The 20,268-nt window shown below is 39.7% G+C and overlaps 1 long non-coding RNA gene across 1 annotated transcript; it reads left to right on the top strand.

Moving 5' to 3' along the window:
• The first annotated feature begins 335 nt into the window (after positions 1 to 335).
• LOC117074729 lies at positions 336 to 18,806 on the top strand. The gene is made up of 3 exons (XR_004433679.1): positions 336 to 377; positions 5,409 to 5,673; positions 18,541 to 18,806. It is a non-coding gene; the product is annotated as an uncharacterized LOC117074729 (long non-coding RNA).
• Positions 18,807 to 20,268: the final 1,462 nt, after the last annotated feature.

Raw genomic sequence — 20,268 nt, 5'->3', positions numbered from 1 at the left:
AGGTGTGTCTGAGCTCAGCCTCTCCTTAGGTGGGGCTTGATGTGGCTGCTGTGGGAGTTGGGTGTGCAGTTCCCAGGCCAATGGAATTATGTTTGCAGGGGGATTATGGCTGCCTCTGTTGAGTCACACAGGTCACCAGGGAAGTGGGGGAAAACTGGCAGTCACAGGCCTCACCCTTCTCCCACACAGCCCGCAGTCCTAAAGGCCAGTCTCACTCCCACCTGCCCTGCAACAGTACAGAGTCTATCTTGAGACAGCCAGTGACCAGGGCTGAGAACTTGCCCCAGACCACCAGCCTCCCCACTGAGAAAGCAAGCAGACTCACAGTTTTCTGGAATCTCAGGGAGCCTGCAGCAGCGATCCAGTTCCTTCAAAAGGTCTGTGGATTCTCTCAGTTTTCCTGGTATGTTCCTGTGGTATTTCTTGGAGCAAAAGCTCACAGTGTGAGCCTCTACATGCTGCTCTGTCTGACTGAATAGAAGCTGAAAGCTACTTCTGCCTCCTATCTGCCATTTTAATCCTTCTTCATGAAATCTTAATCAAAGTGGAAGCACCTTTTTCTTCCCTGGAACTCTTAAAATACCTTTCTTCTCTCTTGTGCAGCTCCTCTTATTGCACCTTATATATACAGGCATACTTTGGAGATATTGCAGGTTCAGTTCTAGACCACCATAATAAAGGGAGTCACATAGATTTTTTGGTTTCCCAGTGCATATAAAGTTATGTTTACACTATAATGAAATATATTAAGTATGCTGTAGCTTTATGTTTAAAATAAACAATGTTCATACCTTAATTTTAAAATAAATTGTTGCTTTAAAATGTTAATAATCATTTCAGCCTTCAGCCATTTGTAATCTCTTTGTTGGTGGAGGGTTTTGCCTATATACTGATGGCTACTGACTGATCAGGGTGGTGGTTGCTGAAAGTTGACATGGCTGTGGCAATTTCTTAAAATAAGACCACAGTGAACTTTGCTGCATCAGTGAACTCTTCCTTTCACTAAAGCTCTCTCTGTAGCATGAGATACTGTTTTATAGCATTTTCCCACAGTAGAACTTTCAAAATTGAAGTCAATACTCTCAAACCCTGCCACTGGTTTATCAACTTAGTTTATGTAATTTTCTAAATACTTTGACATCGTTTTAACAATGTTAACAGCATCATCAGGAGCAGATTCCATTTCAAGAAACCACTTTCTTGCTCAGCTATAAAAAGCAATTCCTCATCCATTCACATTTTATCAGGAGATTGCACTAATCTGGGCACCTCTTCAGGCCCCACTTCAAGTTCTAGTTCTCTTGTTACTTCTTTTATATCTGCAGTTACTTTCTCCATTAAAGTCTTGAATCCCTTAAAGTCATTCACGAGGATTGGGATCAACTCTCCCAAACTCCTGTCAATGTTAATATTTTGGCCTCCTCTCATGAATCATGAATGTTATTAAAAGCATCTAGAATGAGGAATACTTTCCAGAAGATTTTCAATTCACTTTACCCAGATCCATCAGAAGAATCACTATTTATAGCTGCTATAGCCTTACAAAATGTATTTGTTACATGGTAAAAGTTGGAAGCTGAAATTACCCCTTAATCCATAGGGTACAGAATGGATGTTGTGTTAGCAGATACAAAAACAACATTAATTTCTATGTATATCTCTATCAGAGCTCTTGTGTGAACAGATGCATTGTCAATGAGCAGTAATAATTTGAAAGAAATAGTTTTTTCTAAGCAGTAGTTCTTAACAGTGGGCTTAAAATATTCAGTCAACCATGCTGTAAACAGATGTCTTCTTATCCAGGCTTTGTTGTTAAGTTTAAAAAGCATAGGCAGAGAAGATTTAACATATTTTTTAGGAGCCCTGGGATTTTAAGAATGGCAAATCAGCATTAGCTTCAACTTAAGGTTACCAGCTGCATTAGCCTCGAACAAGAGAGGCAGACTGTCCTTTGAAGCTTTGAAGCTAGGTGCTGACTTTTCTTCTCTAGCTATGATAGTCCTAAATGGCATCTTCTCTCAGTGTAAGGTGGTTTTATTTATATTATCTATATTGTTTAGTATAACCACTTTCCTCAATTATGTTAGTTACATCTTCTGGATAACTTGCTGCTGCTTCTCCATCAGCACTTGCTGCTTCACCTTGTACTTTTAGGTTATGGAGAGGGCTTCTCTCCTTAAACTTCATGAACGAATCTCTGCTAGCTTCAAACTTTTCTTCTTACCTTCCTCACCTCTCTCAGCCTTCGTAGAATTGAAGAGAGTTGGGACCTTGCTCTGGATTAGGCTTTGGCCTAAGGGAATGTTGTGGCTGGCTTTGTCTTCTATCTAGACCACTAAAACTTTCTTTACTTCAGCCACAAGGCTATCTCTTTCTTATTCATGTGTTCACTGAAGTGGCACTTTTAATTCCCCTCAGGAACTTTTCCTTTGCATTCACAATTTGGATAACTGTTTGGCAAAAGGGCCCCAGCTTTCAGCCTATCTTAGCTTTTGACATGGTTTTCTCACTAAACGTAATCATTTCTAGCTTTTGATTTAACATAAAAAATGTGAGACTTGTTTTCACTTCAACACTTAGAGACCATTGTAGATTTATTAATTGGCCTAATTTTAATATTATTGTCTCTGAGGGATTGCAGAGCTCAAGAAGAGAGACATAGGGAGATAGGGGAATGATCAGGTGGCAGAGTAGTCAGAACACCCAACATTTATTGATTAAATTTACCATCTTAGGCTGGGCGCGGTGGCTCAAGCCTGTAATCCCAGCACTTTGGGAGGCCGAGACGGGCGGATCACGAGGTCAGGAGATCGAGACCATCCTGGCTAACATGGTGAAACCCCGTCTCTACTAAAAATACAAAAAAAAAAAAAAATAGCCGGGCGAGGTGGCGGGCGCCTGTAGTCCCAGCTACTCGGGAGGCTGAGGCAGGAGAATGGCGTAAACCCGGGAGGCGGAGCTTGCAGTGAGCTGAGATTCGGCCACTGCACTCCAGTCCGGGCGACAGAGCGAGACTCCGCCTCAAAAAAAAAAAAAAAAAAAAAAATTACCATCTTACATGGGCACAGTTCATGGTTCCCCAAAGGAAAAATGACAGTAGTAACATCAAAGATTACTGATCACAGATCACTATAACAGATATAATAAAAATGAAAAAATTGTAAATATTTTGCGAATTACCAAAATGTGACACAGAGACACAAAGTGAGCATATGCTGTTGGAAAAATGGCACCAATAGAGTTGCTCAATGCAGAGTTACCACAACCCTTAAATTTGTAAAAAAAAAAAAAAAAAAAAAAGGCAGTATCTATGAAGTACAATAAATGAAGCACTATAAAACAAGGTATGTCTATTGTCATTTATGATCTTATCTAATTCTCTCTAATAAAACACATGTTCCTCAAAGGCAGGGACTATGTCCTGCTTATTTTTCTTTTTTAATCTTCCAGTGACTGTCATAGTAGGTAATCATTAAATAGTAGTTGAATTGGATTTTCATTAGCATCTGGATTTCTAATTTTGAAGAAGCATGATCTTTCTTTTGCCATTTTAAAATTGATTTGAAAAACAAATGTACGGGAAGCATCTGGATCCATAACAGCAACATTCGAGTGCTAAAAGTCTTTTAGGAGTCTTTTAAGAATGGAATAGATGGATAGCAAGATGTAGCAATGGGTACTATGTCTGTTGATTCTCATACCATTTGAGGCAATTTTGATTATCACCAGATCTGGAAGCCAATGCTCAGGTAGACAGAGTGTGAATGTGGTAGTTGGAAAACTATGGTTCAAAGCCCATCGCAGCCAATGACCAGTTAAGTGAAGTTAGAGCTAGTTATGCAAACTTTGTCAACTCAGTATTCTCATCTGTAGAATGGAGAACATAATTCCCTCCTGGATGTTTATTTTAAGAACAGAAAGAAGGAATTAAATGTGATTAAATGACCATAAAAGAGGAAAAATTGATACCATGATGCTTGATACGCAAGCAATTAGAGCACCCTTTAAACATGTTTTTTAGATATTGTCTCTTTTATTTCCTAAAAGTAACCAACTCCAGATGATAAAATATGTTATTTTAAGGCATGTCTATGGCCGGGCATAGTGGCTCACACCTATAATCCTAGCACTTTGGGAGGCTGAAGTGGGAGGATTGCTTGAGTCCAGGAGTTTGAGACCAGCCTGGGCAATATATTGAGACCTCATCTCTACAAATAATTTAAAAAGTGAGCAAGGCATGGTGGCACATACCTATAGTCCCAGCTACTCGAGGTGCTGAGATAGGAAGATTGTTTGAGCCCAGGAGGTTGAGGCTGCAATGAGCCATGATCATGCCGTTGCACTCCAGCCTGGGCAACAGAGTGAGACCCTAGCTCAAATAAATAACAATAATAATTATAATAATAATAATTCATGTCTATCTTTGTGCAAGAAGCTTTCCTGACCCAACCCTAGGCTCAGTGACTGCCCTTTCATGGTGTTTCTGGAGCACCCTATGCACACGTTCGTTTTTGTCCTGCCTCACCCTATAGTAATAATCTATAAAAGAATTTTGTCAAGATGGCCCTGAGGCAGAGCAGGAGGGGTGGCAGTGTTCCATTTTTAAAAATAGCAAAGATAAGTCCAGGTGTGGTGGTTCATGCCTGTAATCCCAGCACTTTGGGAGGCCCAGGCGGGCAAATCATCTGAGGCCAGGAGTTCAAGACCAGCCTGGCCAACATGGTGAGACCCCCATCTCTATTCTTGTAAGAATACCCCATCTCTATTCTTGTAAGAATACAAAAATTAGCTGGGCATGGTGGTGTGCACCTATAATCCCAGCTACTTGGGAGGCTGAGACAGGAGAATCATTTGAACTCAGGAGGCGGAGGTTACAGTGAGCCAAGATTGTGCCACTGCACTCCAGCCTGGGTAACAGACTGAGACTGTGTCTCTAAAAAAAAAAAAAGAAAAGAAAGAAAAAAAGCAAAAATACTTAATAATTTGCTTGAGACCATGATATGATTAGTTAGTGGCAGAACACAGGATCAGATATTGGAGCTAATCCAACTACATCAGGGAACAGCAACTTAGAAACTTGTCCTGTCCCAAGGAAGAGGTAACAGTCCAGAGGTAGATGAGACTGGGTTTTCTCCTCTTCTCTCTAATGTCCTTTGATTTCTTTACCCTGGTTACATGTTAATGGCTTGGCAGAAACTTCAAAATTGAACTCGTGAGAGACACCATTGTTATTAACCTCTAGGCAATTACAGTAGCTGTCAAAGGTTTTAAGCCAACATGCACCCTGACCCTTTCTAAATGACTTAGAAGTGACATTTTAATGAGAAAAGAAAGCAGAAGAGGTGTTTTTTTCTAAACAGGAAATTTTTATGGAGAAACTGACACTGAATTTTACTGTCTATCCCCAGGGTATGTGTGAGATGAAGAGCAGAGCCCAAGGCTGTTAGCTTCTGTTTGGTACTTCTGCTCCCCTAGTCCATCATCCACTGGAGCCTCTCCTGAGAAGTCACATAGAGGCATGCTAAGGAATGATTCCCATAGCAAGACTTTGTGCTCATGAGTGCATTTGGGGTAACTAAATTACCAGCTCCAGTCAATCTGCCTTTTCTTCTTTATCTATGGTCCTGGTCAAAGGAAATCTACGGGGTACAAATACTAAACTTTTTGGAAAAGGTATAATTCATGTATCACAAAATTCACTCCTTTAAAATGTACAATTTAGTAAGCTTTAATGTACTAGCACAGTTGTGCAACCATCACTACTATCTAATTCCAGAATATTTTCCTCACTCCTGAAAGAAACCCATATTCTTTAGCAGTCACTCCCCATTTCCTTCTTTCTCAGCACCTGGCAATCACTAATCTACTTTCTTTTTCTATGTATTTGCCTATTTTGAACATTTTCTTAAAACGTTGTATTAAAATACATAACCTTTGTATCTAGCTTCTTTCACTTACCATAATGTTTTCAAAGTTCAGAAGTTAGAGGAACGGTCTGCAAGACCACTCTTTCTTCTGATACCAATTGCAAGTTTGGGGATTCCCAAGACCATCAAGATAAAACCCCACAAAGCTCACTGAAAGCTGTTTTGCTCATGATTATGGTTTATTACAGCTAAAGGATACAGATCAGAATCAGCCAGAGGAAGAGGTACATAGAACAGAGTTCAAAAAACGACCAAAAGTAAAACTACCAGTTGTTCTTTCCTCATGAGTCACGGACAGCATTGGCAAGAACGCTTCATATTCTTGCCAATGCCATTACTTTCCTGGTATTGGTATGTGACAGTACCCATGGAATACTGCCAACCAGAGAAGCGCACCAAAGCCTTGGTGTCCAGATCTTTATTGGAGCTTGATTACATAAACCTGGCTAGCTGCTCACATGGCTGACTTCAGTCTTCAGACTTTCTGGAGGTCAACTGATACCATATGCCCCAAAGCCCTCATCCTAAATTAGATTGTTAGTATTTGGCGGCCCAAGGATCCCAGGCAAACAAAGATATTTTATCAGGCAGGACATTCCAAGAGCCTGGAGATTACCTCCCCAGAGTCGAGGGCAAATGTCAGAACTTGCTTTGAGTAAAGTTAAATTGTTTACTACATAAAAGTTCATTCATGTTATATCCTGTATCAGTATTTCTTTCCCTTTTATGGCTGATTAATATTTCATTGTAGGGATTTACCACATTTTGTTTATCCATTTATCAGTTGATGAACATTCGGGTTGTTTCAACTTTTTGGCTATGATGAATAATACTACTGTGAACATTTGTGTACAAGTTTAACTGTAGACATATGTTTTCAATTATTTTGGATAAATGCTGGATCATATGGTAACTCTTTGTTTAACAAAATACTAAACTGTTTCCAAAGTGGTTGTACCATTCTACATTTTCACTAGTAATGTATGAGGGTTTCAGTTTCTTCATATTCTTGCCAATGCTAGTTGCTTTGAAAAATTATTATTATTATTATTGTTATTATTATAGCCATCCTAGTGGGAGCGATGTGGTATCTCATTGTAGTTTTGATTTTATTTCCCTAATGAATAGGGATGTTGAGCAAAGTTTTATTGCTTATTTTCCATCTGTGTATTTTTGGAGAAGTATCCATTCAGATACTTTCCCCATTTGAAAATTGGGTCATTTATCTTTTATTGTTGAGTTGTAAGAGTTTGTTATACAGTCTGCAAAGAAGTCCCTTATCAGATATATGATTCGTAAATATTTTCTCTCATTCTATGGGTTGTCTTTTCACTTTTTTAATAGTGTTCTTAAAAATGTAAAAATTTTACATTTTGATGAAGTCGAATTTGTCTGTTTTTGTTGTTGTTGCTTGTTTTTTGGTATCATATTGAAGAAATGCTTTCTTAATCCAAAGTCATAAAAGTTTATGTTTATGTTTTCCTCTAAGAGTTTTAGAATTTTGACTTTTACATTTAGATGTTTGAACCAATTTAATTTTGTATATGGTGCGAGGTAGGGGTCCTACTTTATTTGTGTCAGCACCACTTGTTGAAAAGATGGTTCTTTTTCCATTGAATTGCCTTGGCACCTTGTAAAATAATATTAGTTTACCATAAATTTAAGGTTGTATTTCAAAACTCTCAATTTTATTTCATAGATCTATAAGTCTTTCTTTATGTCAGTATCACATTGTCTTAATGATTGTAGCTCTGTTTTGTTCTATAATTCTTTTTTTAAATAGTTTTGAAGTTAGGGAGTATGAGACCTCAAACTTTGTTTTGTTTTCAAAATTGCTTTGCTTATTCTAGATCTCTTGCAAATTATAGAATCAATTTGTCAATTTCTGGAAAAAAGCCAGCTGGAATTATGGTAGAGATTGCATTAAATCTGCAGATCAGTTAGGGGAGTGTTGCCAGGTTAACAATATTAGGTCTTTAGTCTGTGAACATGTGCTGTTTTTCCATTTATCTTGGTCTTCTTTTATTTCTTTCTGTTATGTTTTGTAGTTTTTAGTTTATGAATCTTGCACTTCTTTTGTTAATTTTTGTGTATTCTCTTCTTTTTAATATTATTGTAAATAAAATTGTTTTCCTAATTGTATATGCAAATTGTTCGCCATGAGTGTGTAGACTGTACAATTGACTTTGCATGTTTTTCTTGTGTCCTGTAACCTTGTAGTGGTTGTTTATAAGTATTAATAATTTGTGTGTGTGCATGTGTGTGTGCATGCATATATATTTCTTAATACTTTCCACATATAAGAGATAGTTTTATTTTTTTTTCAGTCTGGATAGCTTTTATTCCTTTTTATTTCCTACTTTCCCTGGCTAGACTCTTCAGTACAATATTGAATAGAGGTAGCAAGAGTAGACATCCTTCTCATCTTTCCAATATTAGAAGGAAACCATTCAGTCTTTATTAAGTATAATATTACTTGTGAGTTTTCCTTAGATGACCATCATCAGGTTGAAGAAATTCCCCTCTACTCTTAGTTTGCTGTTTGTTTTTATTTCATAAAAGATTGTTGGATTTTGTCAAATATTTTCTCTGCATTGATTGTAGTAATCATGTGGTTTTAAATTTTTTATTAATATAGCATATTGCACGGACTGATTTTTATATGTTGAGCTAACTTGGCATTTTTGGGATTTGTCCCATTTGGTCATGTTGTATACTTCCTGAGACGCTTGTGAGGTCTTCCGAGATCATAGGCTCCAAGCTCAGCTGGACAAGAAACTCTCCTCAGGACCACTGAAACTGTCAGTTTTACCGTGCTGTTAAGTATGACAATGGTCTGACTTTACTGCCAGATTGTGTTCAAATTAAAATACCTCCAGCTGAGCTCCTTGAACACAGTTACTGTGTACTTTCATCTCTGGGCCCCAATACTGACTGCAGTATGGCACAAAGTTGACATACCACAAATAATTTCAAGTGAATTAATTAATACATACATGAATGAGTTCCAAAATAAATTTCACCTCTTTGGAGGGCATCTTCTATTGTTCTGAGCTGTGGGAAGTTGTGAGGTGTGATTCTGAAAGAGAAAGTGGACTACTACATATACAGGTTCTTCACTAAGCACTAATGATAAAATTCTACCTTATGATCATTCAGATTGATTTGAGAGGTAAAACAAAAAGCAACTGAATTCAGAAATTAGCCTTTTTTTGTTTTTAGGATACTTCATTTTATGGCCATTTTGTATATATCTGATTATGGGATAAAATTTAACGATTATTCTTCCTTTACATAGCTTTTGGCATATTCTCTCAGCTCTGTGTTTGTGAAAACGATGCCAACCTTGACCACATTTCTCCTCAATGACTTGCACTACCCATGGAACACATAAGTATTTGTTAAGTAAATAAATGTACTATAAATACAGGTTGAATTAAAACTAAATGGCAAAAAAAAAAAAAAAAAAAATGGAATCAGTACAGCAGGCTGTTCCTTAGAGGATCTTAATAGTCTGGTACATTTTATGTTTAAGTCAATGGCATCTCCTATTTCCATTTCTTCCAGTAAATTATTTAGAAATGATCTCATCTTCCCTTTCTTTCATTCCAAGTTCTGCCCTCACCTTATAGATCGTTTCTCTAGGTATCAGTGGCATAGGCATCACCTCAGAGCAGAATCTCAGGCTCCTCCACAGACTTAGTAAATCAAAATCTGTATTTTAGCAAGATTCCCAGGTGATTCTCATGTATAGTAATGTTTGAGAAAAGATTATCTAAAATGTTGCCATATGCTTACTCTACATGCTTGCTTCACTATCAAATAAATCTTGGTATCTATAGGTATGGTTCAACTTGAGATAGCAGAAATCATAGCAGAAAGTTTCATCTCCACTGAGGCAGGAGAATGGTGTGAACCTGGGAGGCGGAGCTTGCAGTGAGCTGAGATCATGCCACTGCACTCCAGCCTGGGCGACAAGGCGAGACTCTGTCTCAATTTAAAAAAAAAAAACAAAAAAGAAAAGAAAAAGAAAGTTTCATCTCCTATTTAAAAAAATTAAATAAGCAAATAATTATGGAAACCCTATTGGATGAGGGGTAGGTGTTTCTTTATGTGCTGCAAAGAAATGTGTCAAGGTAGTTGCTCCTTCTAAAAAAGTGTTAGGCTGTTTTTACATTGCTATAAAGAAATACCTGTGACTGGGGTAATTTATAAGAAAAGTGGTTTAGTTAGCACATGTTTCTGCAGGCTGTAAGGAAGCATGGTGCCAGAATCTGCTTCTGGCGAGGCCTCAGGAAACTTACAATCATGGTGGAAGGTGGAAACAGGAGCAGGTGTCTCATGGCAGAAGCAGGTGCAAAAGAGGGTAGTGGAGGGAGGTGTCACAGACTTAAACAATCAGATCTCATGAGTACTCACTCACTATTGCAAGGACAGCACCAAGCCATGAGGAATCCACCCCCATGACTAAAACACTTTCTATCAGGCTCCATCTCAAACACTGGGGATTATAATTCAACATGAGATTTGGCAAGGACATATATTCAAACTTTATATAAAAAATACCTCAACAGTGGCCCACAAGGACCCAAAATTCTGTTACAGTCATTCTTTTGAATTCTCATTCGTTTGTCACATCAGGTGAGACAATGAGATAAACTGCTATTATGTGAATTACTTTACCATAATTCAGAAAAATTGACATTAAATAGAAGAAAGTCCAATTTTGATGGGGGAAGAAGTAGCAAAAAAGTCCTAGAAGGCAGAGAGAGCAAAAGTGGTGAGGCTGGTTATAGGAACCTGTGGGAACAGTGTGAGGAACTGGGTGTATTAGTTATAGTTCTTCAGAGAAACAGAACCAATAGGATCAACAGAAATGTTTGAGAGAGGATTTATTATGGAAATTGGCTCACACAAACATGGAGGCTGAGAAGTCCCACCATATGCAGTCTGCAAGCTGGAGAACAAAGGAAGCTGATAGCATGGCTCAGTCCAAGTTCAAAGGCCCAAGAGCTTGGGGAGCCAATGGTGCAGTCTTAGAGTCCAAAGGCCAGAGAACCCGGATGTCCAAGAGTAAGAGAAGATGAGTGTCCCAGTTCCAGAAGACAGGAAAATTCATCTGTCCTCTGACCTTATTGTTCTATCCAGACACTGAACCAATTGTTCGGGGCCTGGCCACATTAGGTGAGGGTTGATTCTCCTTACTCAGGCCACTGATCCTAGTGCCTCTTTTCTGTAAACACCCTTGTAGACATACTCAGAAAGAATGCTTTACCAGCTATCTGGGTATCTTTTAATCCAGTCAAGTTGATGCCTAAAATTAACCATCACACTGGGGTTGCTAGAGCAAGAAAGAATGCTCTGCAGGAGGAGGTGAGAAAAAAATCCAGGATATACCCTGCATACATCACAGTGCTATATCTGTCTAGTCTTGCCTACTGAAAGCAATGCAATTATGGTTTTCTAACTCAGGTTTGATTTTTCCTTATTGAGAGCCACCCCAAGGATTCCTATTATGGAATAGTGGCAACAATGCAATAAGACATCCTTTCTTATCCAATTCCTTTGGAGAGAGAGAGATTGATAGAAAACAATGCAAGTATCTTCCTGGCACATATGGACAAGGCATTTTGCTTGGGGCAGCCGAGGCTTAGCACATTGAAGACAGTTCCAAGAACCACATCAGAAATGTTTAGGGAATGAAAGACTTGGCCGGGAAATAGCAACAGGAGCTAAATATGGACTGGCTGACTAATCATCTCTGAAAGGGGAACCAAGCAAGGTGGTGATGATCTTATGGGCAAAATGCTGTGGGGAATTTGCCTGGGCTGTAAGGGACAGCATGAAGCAAATGTAAGGTGAAGGACCATCCAGGAAGAACACCTCACACCAATGGATTTGCAGGGGACTGACTCCCTCTTTCTTCTTCCCTTTCCCTAGATGATATACATTCCTCATTTTTGTTGTGTATGCACTTCTAGTGTAAGGAATCCAAGAAGACAACTTGAAAATTGCCTAAAGAAAGACCACATGGTGTGTGCTAACTTAAGCAGATGATGTGAATAGCAACACCTAGGCCTCCTTCAACTTTATGCACTTGATAGACGAACCCCATTTGAAGGTCTTTTTTCATACAATTCTGGGGACTGTAGGGAAGAGACATGCCTTTTTCCTCATTTTGCTTTTGCTTGCCAAGGTAAGAAGACTTAAAAAAAAAAAAAAGTATGAGTCTTCAGCTTGATTTTCAAGTCAGTGAAACAGTTCAGTGGATTAAAGAGGCTTCAGTGGCTCTTTTACCAAGATAAGAAATTATTATCACGATGATACTTTTATGTTAATTGTTTTTCTTATTTTTTAATGGATTTGAGTTGATAAGGGATAATGTATTTAAAAAAGAAAACACAAATTTTATTTGTGATTGTTTTAGTTTAAGCTGTTATAACAAAGTACCACAGACTATGTCAACTTTCAATAATGAGATTCAGAAAATATGATTTAAGTATAGAGTTTATTTGACCCTAAAGCTTGAGGATGGCCACCCGGAAACGTAGATTCAAGTTGCTGTGAATATACACTCTGATTAGCAGCAGTTACAAGTGGATTTTCAAGGGAAAAAAAGAGGCAGTTCCTCCATTATTTACTAATAATTTACACAGAAATAACCTAAGCTGTTGATTGGCTCTGCATTGTACTTTATGTCACAGATTCTAGGAACATGAAGATAATGGGCGAGGCAGCCAGTTTGGGGCAAAGAAGGTGTTAAACAGTCAGCCCTGGGCATGGACGTGCCCCCTCCTACTGAAGTCCTATAATCATGTCTTTCTGGGCCTGGTAAGTTTTACATACTTCACAGGACCCAGACTGCCTTATTATTATTATTATTTTCTTAACTGGGTGGCTTAAAAACAACAGAATTTCATTTCTTACAGTTCTGCAGCCTAAAAGTCCGAGATCAGGCTGTTAGCATGGTCAGGTTCTGGTGAAGGCTGTCTTTGAGGTTGCAGACTACCACTTTCTTGTTGTACCCTCACATGGCTGAAAGAAAGCAAGCTAGCTCTCTGGCTTCTTCTTATAAAGGCACTAATTTCATTTATGAGGACTCCACCCTCATGACATAATCACCTCCGAAAGGCCCCACCTCCAAATATGATCACCCTGGAGATTAGGTTTTAACATATCAGGCAGTTTGGGGTGGTTCATATCTGTAATCCTAGCACTTTGGGAAGCCAAGTCAGGAGCATCACTTGAGCCCACGAGTGCAAGGCTGCAGTGAGCAATGATCGTGCCACTGCACTCCAGCCTAGCCAGCAGAGTGAGACCCTTTCTCTAAAAATATATATTTTTAAGATTTTAGGCTGGGCACAGTGGCTCACGCCTGTAATCCCAGCACTGTGGGAGGCCAAGGCAGGTGGATCACAAGGTCAGGAGTTTGAGACCAGCCTGACCAACATGGTGAAACCCGTCTCTACTAAAAATACAAAATTTAGCCAGGCATGGTGGTGTGTGCCTGAAATTCCAGCTACTCAGGAGGCTGAGATAGAAGAGTCACTTGAACCTAGGAGGTGGAGGTTGTAGTGAGCCGAGATCGCGCCATCGCACTCCAGTTTGGGTGACAGAGCAAGACTCCGTCTCAAAAAAAAAAAAAAAAAAAATTTAATGTATGAAATTTGAGGGGACATAAGCATTCAGCACACAAGAGTGATCCCACACACAGATTCTCTGAGACATTTTGGGTACCACTCATAGAATACTGTGACCTTAACAGGTCCATTGCCTGAGCTGTGGCAAGTCAGTACACTGACACCAAGGGTTCTAGCAGAGAGTGTTTAAACATCACAGGGCAGCAAAATGAGAAGATGGTGGGAAACCCCAAATCCTCCTCCCCAGAGAGTTTGGGGCTAGGGATTTTAAGGGGTTTGTAATGGGTTGAGGTGTGGGGATTGTTGATTGATCAAAGAATGTAGGATGCAATCATGGAACAGGGAAGTGATGAAACTGTATTTTATACTGATTTGGTGTTTCTATGGAGGTCTTTAAACTGGTTGGTGTCAGCTGCTTCACTGGAATTCTGAATCTGATAAACATCTTAGGCATTTTTAAACAAGTCTTTCATTCTAACATCAGTGGTCTTGTCTTTAAGAATGATAGAGTAGGTGGTTAGGCAAGCAAGAGCAGGACAAGTGCAGAGCAATTCACCAGAAATGTCAGGCGACCATCAAGTGATTGTCAGGCAGTTGTTAAATTGTTTCTCTAAAATAATAATTGGTTGTAGCTGGTACCAAGGAAAGACAATCTCCCAATAGAAAGAAAACACCTGAAGCTGGTGACCAGTAGCTTCCCAGTAAGATCTCAGGAGTTGGGTGAATGGGCTCAAGCATGTGCACTAAGAGGCAAAATGGCAGAGTTTAACCAGTATAGGACCTTCCCCTAGGAAGACTCAACTGATAACGGAAAAACGCCTCAAGTGGGCATGTGCACAACTTCAGTAAACACACTGCATGTGGCCCCTCCCAAGTGCTGGCAGGCCACTGTGCATGTGCACAGCCCACCCCGAGGAAAAATTAGGGAAGAAAAAATGCAAACCCCAGAACCATGCCCAGGTCAAGGGTCAGATGGCGCCCTTGGATTTCTCAAGTGGCCTACTTAGCCCTCTTCCAAGTGCACTTTACTTCCTTTTGTTCTTGCTCTAATATTTTTTAATAAACTTTCACTCCTGCTCAAAAACTTGCCTTGGTCTCTGACTCTGCATTATGCCCCTCGGCCGAATTCTCTCCCCTCCAGAAGTCAAGAATCGAGTTGCTGCACACCCAGATGGATTCTCCACTGCTAACGAAAACAATGGGGATGTAAATCAGTTATTAAACTAAAGCCTTATGAATTTAACGTCAGAAATCCTATCTATACAAACAATGAGGCTGTAAATTGTCAGTATCTAGTGCTACATGATTTTCAGTTATAAGGAAGTAGGCCAGAGTGCAGTCTGATTGATGTTTAATGATAATTATATATATATATTTTTTTTCCAGAAGCTGGCATGTAATTCTCGTTAACCCTGTGAGCACAGTTCCAATACTGCCCTGGCCAGTGGGCAAAGGTGATTCCCAGATCTGCTGCAAATATCCAGAAATTAACTTTTGCTTTAAACAGTTTTTTTGTTTGTTTAAGTTTCATGCAACTGGTTCTGAGTAACAATGCTCTCTTCATTTATTTGGCTTTTACAAAGCAAGGTTATGACAATTAGGCTTGTCCCCCATCCTTAGATTTTTAGCTCTGGGGCAAAGGAGAGTTTAGGGCCCAAGGGAAAACTTTTGGCCTCCGAAGTTTTGCTGAGAATCTAGTGACAAAAGGCAAATTAATAGGATAAAAGGTATACAAATTTATTAACATGCACAAGAGTCTTACAAAATAGATCTCAAAGAAATGACCAGATGGTTGATGCTTTATACCACCTTGAAGTTACAAAAAGAATGGGGGCTTGGAGTAGGTCCAAAAACATGTTATGGTTGGTAAATCAGTTGATAGTGGCAAGACAGGTCATCAGAGGGAGAAGAGGAGGCCTGGCTAGCAAAGATGGCCTTGTTATATAGGTGAAACCACACAGGTAACAGCTCTCTAAGAGAATAGATGGTAAATGTTTCTTTCAGACCTTTAGAGGTGTCAGACTTTTATTTAATCTTGCCTAGATCTGGACAAGGAAGGCCCTCTGAAGAAGCCTGGCTGAATCAATGTGGATTCACTCTACAGATGCAAATCTCCCCCGAAAAGACAGCTTTTCAGTTATTCCTGTATTTCCACCCCTTCTGAATAGCCATCTTAAAATATATCAAAAAAGTATACTTTGGGGTGAAATAGTTTGGTTTCCTTTAAAAGAATGGGAAGTGAGATCCAAGATGAAGTAGAGAAAAATATAGAGCTAGGAGCAGAACGGAGCCATAAACCTTCCTGGCAGTGGCCCTGACACTCGAGGACTGCTGGGCTTTCAAAACGGAAGTGGAAACTTGTGTTGGTTATTTATGGGGAGCACCCCTGGGGCCTGGTCCTGAAGAAACAGCCTCATCCCATTACTCCCTGGAAGTGGTTGTAAACATTTACGGATCCTGAGCACTTTGAGCGCATGCGGGCAGGGTTTTCAGAAGCAGATTGTTCACTTGCCAGCACACCGCAGGCCACTCGTAAACACTGTCTCCTTGGAAAACGTGCTGACTTCTATTTCATATCCCTCTTACCTCCCTTTAACTTTAGGAACTAGAGTTTCAACGATTGCCAACTCCTCCTTCCAGGGGTGATACATATCAAGAGGTTAGAGGGCCGCACTGATATGATAGGCTTTTCCACAAGCAGCTCCCCTTTGAAGAAAAGGGTCTCCATCTTGTGTGCAGGGAAGTATTCCTGGCCCTGTGAAAGTGAACTCATTCATCACAAGGTAACCAAACTCCTGTGGAGTAGAAAATATGAAGCTGAATGACACGCATCCAGCCACAGATGTACTAATTCAATTTCATGCCCCTGCATCAGCTGCTCCTCTCCACTTAAAAGGAACATTTGCATCCATCTGTCATCATCTCTTCCCTTCATTTTAAAATCTCTTTGCTCTCTTTTCTTTCCCTTCACTCCTCCCCCCTCCACCAGAACTTGATGAAATAATGGGGCACATTTAAAATCCAAACTCAGGCAATTCAAATTCTGAACCGATGTGATTTTGTTCCATTCTAAGTCAACCTCGAAGGGTGTCTGGGGAGCAGAAATCAAGGGGCCAAACAAAAAAGCAAGTCAGGGAGAGAAGATTTCGAATGCAAATCAACCTCCTCAACCCATTTGAAAGAACCTGCTGTGAACTGGGCTAGAACGTATGGCCCATTAGCACCTCGTTAGGCTGTCAGAGCCTGAGCCGCTGAACAAGGAGATAATGGGGAGGAAATGGCTGAGACCTTTCTGATCCCAGCCCCAGTTCTTTGGCATTCTACCCTCCTCACTTCTGGGACCCGAGGGTCAGGGTCAGTAAAACAGTTGCGCAAGAGAAAAAAAAGGTAAAAGAGAACAACTTAATTAAATTTGCTAATTTTTTAAAAAACATCTTTCTAGAACAAAGGAAGACAGAGGTTAATGTAAGTTTTCCAGGGTGGGGGGCAATTGATTTTTTTTTTTTTTTTTACATTTTGGTGGGGATCCCTATGTGCTTGCTATCTTTTGCTTTATTCTATATTAATTTGAGATTTAGTAAAAACATTATAGGATGTTGAAGACTGCATGGTAAAATCTCAGTGATTAAGTCTTAATTCTCATAAGGCAAATCCTCAAATTAAAAAAAAATCTATGGTTAACACGCATATCTGCAGACATCCATTTTAAAATGTGTTTAAGAATGCAATACTTACTTGCTTAGGATTAGGAGAGGAAAAGCTTACTAGAATATGCTGGATCCCTTTCTTTCTCCAATGCTTTGGTCAACAGCCCAGTCAGTGACATTGTCTGTAACACCATAATATGTAGATTGCAGAGAGCTCACAGCTTTTGCTGATGGCAATGTTTACTTCTTGATATTAAAGACATTAGATATTCCACTATTAGGCAATTGAAATATTTTATTTCTTTCTATCATAAAAATGCACAATTTAAAGGCCAGGTGCCATGGCTCACGCTTGTAATCCCAGCACTTCGGGAGGCGGAGGCGGGTGGATCACAAGGTCAGGAATTCGAGACCAGCCTGGCCAACAGGGTGAAATCCCATCTCTACTAAAAATACAAAAATATTAGCATGGATTACAGGCATGATGGCTCATGCCTGCAACCCCAGCTACTCGAGAGACTGAGGAGAATTGCTTGAACCTGGGAGGCAAAGGTTGCAGTGAGCTGAGATCATGCCACTGCATTCCAGCCTGGGCGACGGAGCGAGACTCCGTCTCAAAAAAAGAAAAAAAAAGAAAAACAATTTAGTATTAAATAAACCAGAAAAGACTTGCTGACTTTAATGACCCATTAGAGATGGTCATGGATGGAAAAAAAAATATGTTACCAAGTTTTTGAGAAGAGGTTCAACTGTGCTGGTAGTGCCTTTAAGGTCAGGCTTAATGAGCTTGGGCCAACTTAGGGTCAATGACCTTACAAACTTAGGATTTGCTCACAGAAGAAAAACAATAACAACAACAATAACCACAGGAATTAGTGTGGACATTGGGAAAAGGCAGTTACTAGAGAACCCATGGTTTCCCAAATGACTGCCATTTTCAAGTGAAAGTTCTTTGAAAATACATTTAATTGATTGTGTTGTCATTATCAGAAATTTTAAGTGATTTTGTGTGGAGTAAGATGATAGATTTCATGACCTCTTAAGGTCACCAGAATGTTTCTGTGCTGTCTTACATGTTTAAATACCAATAAGAGATAGATAATCCAAGGATGTTTATTTTGGTTTTCATTTCAGTCTGGAAGCGGAGATGAGAGTTTACAATACTAGGACAATTCTTTTGTCTGTCCAGATTTTTTTCAAAAAGAGTAATAAATAACCATATTATACTTAATTTTATAAAAGTGCAAAGTAAGTGCAAAATTTTGCAAGTTTTAAAATAGTGCAACATAAGTGCTGAACACTAATAGTCTTGCTTTCATTCCTCAGGGAGATTTCTCCCACTTTTTTTCTATGGGCTGTATCCCTGAACGCTAACTGACATCCTGCTTTTCTTAAGGGATATGGAAATTTCCCTGGGACAGCTGTGCTCTGCTGGCTAAGGAGCCCACAAGGTTAATGAACACCCACAAAGACTGAGGAGGAGAGAGAGTATTCTTCACTGGATGATTAGCATGCCGGCATTCTTTCCTCTGTGGTAATGATGGTCAAGAAGGTGCCTGGTGATAGAGGGGAGAATGAAGGGTTGCTGCTTCTTCTGCCTCAAACGCTTATTAAAATTCATTTCCATTCAAATAGCCATCCTCTGATTTTCATCATCAAATAAGCACATGCTGTACATACTTAACAGGCAGGTGACCTGTGCCGAGTTCATGTCTTTTTGAAGCAAAAGCCTGTTCTCTTAATGAGTGTCCATGCTTATCTCTGTATGTAAATTTCTCCCCTCTCCTCTTACCCACTCCACTTCCCTGCTACCCCAGTTCTGGGATCTTTGATGGGCAGCCTAGATGCCTATTATAATGATAATTCATTTGGAACGAAATGGAATCTCCTCTTCCAGTCTAGCTCATTATAAAGGTGAAGCCCTCGAGAGGGCGGGCTGAGAATGAACAGGCTTACAGAGTTCTATTTTCCTGTAAGGGGCAAAGGCAGGATGGGAGTGGTTTCCTTAGTTCTCTGGGCTTTGGGTTTCTCTCTGTTTGGAACTGGCCTCCATTCCTATGCTTGGTGATTGTCTTCTGGCTCCTGGGGACCATCATCAGCTGGCAGGCATTTCAGCTCAGGCAGTTCTTCACCAAACAGCTGCTGGGAACAACTGGGGCTGCTCTACTGTTGTCAGTGAGAAACCAAGTGGCAAATGTGAGTGTGTTGGGCTTCCTTAATGTGTTTTTGTGCTCTGATAATTCAGAACAACACAAAGATATTGTCCTCACTTGTAGTGTACCAGGTAGATCCCAGTAAGGCTTATCTTAATTTTTTTAAACATAAGAGACATAAAAAATGTCTTTGAGGACTTTGAAAATCCCTGAAGACATGATCAAGAAGCATATCAATTATGTAATTGTACAAGTGGAGAGTTCTTTTTTTTTTTTTGAGATGGAGTCTTGCTCTGTCGCTAGGCTGGAGTGGAGTGTAGTGGCATGATCTCGGCTCACTGCAACCTTTGCCTCCTGGGTTCGAGTGATTCCCCTGCCTCAGCTGCCCGAGTAGCTGGGACTACAGGTGCACACCACCATGCCAAGCTAATTTTTTTTTTTGTATTTTAGTAGAGATGGGGTTTCACTATGTTGGCCATCGATCTCCTGACCTCGTGATCCACCCGCCTCAGCCTCCCAAAGTGCTGGGATTACAGATGTGAGCCACTGTGCCTGGCCAAGAGTTCTATTAAACTCATGGCATGATTGCATTTTCTAGCTTGATTTACATTTGTAAATTATCTCAGTGTACTTAAAGAGCAGTCAGGGCAGGTTAACAAATAGCTTTTTAAAATTTTCTTTTTGTTTTGCTCTTACTTGCCTTTAATAATAATAATTTTAGAAAACCCTTTCAGGTCTAAAATAACCTAATTCAGTCTTGTGGGGGTTGAAAAATCATTACTACATCTGCAAAGAGTCCTTATGGAGAGTGTGAGGGAAGAAATTAATTTTGCAAAACATATGCTTAAACAAAATATAAAATAAGTGAGACTTGGGGTAAAGCAAAGAAAACATTTCTTGC

This window comes from Trachypithecus francoisi, unplaced genomic scaffold (assembly GCF_009764315.1).
Source record: "Trachypithecus francoisi isolate TF-2019V2 unplaced genomic scaffold, Tfra_2.0 Lachesis_group5, whole genome shotgun sequence".
In the NCBI taxonomy this organism is placed as follows: domain Eukaryota; kingdom Metazoa; phylum Chordata; class Mammalia; order Primates; family Cercopithecidae; genus Trachypithecus; species Trachypithecus francoisi.
Note: the sequence above shows the minus strand (reverse complement) of the source record. Positions and strands in the feature narration are given on the sequence as shown.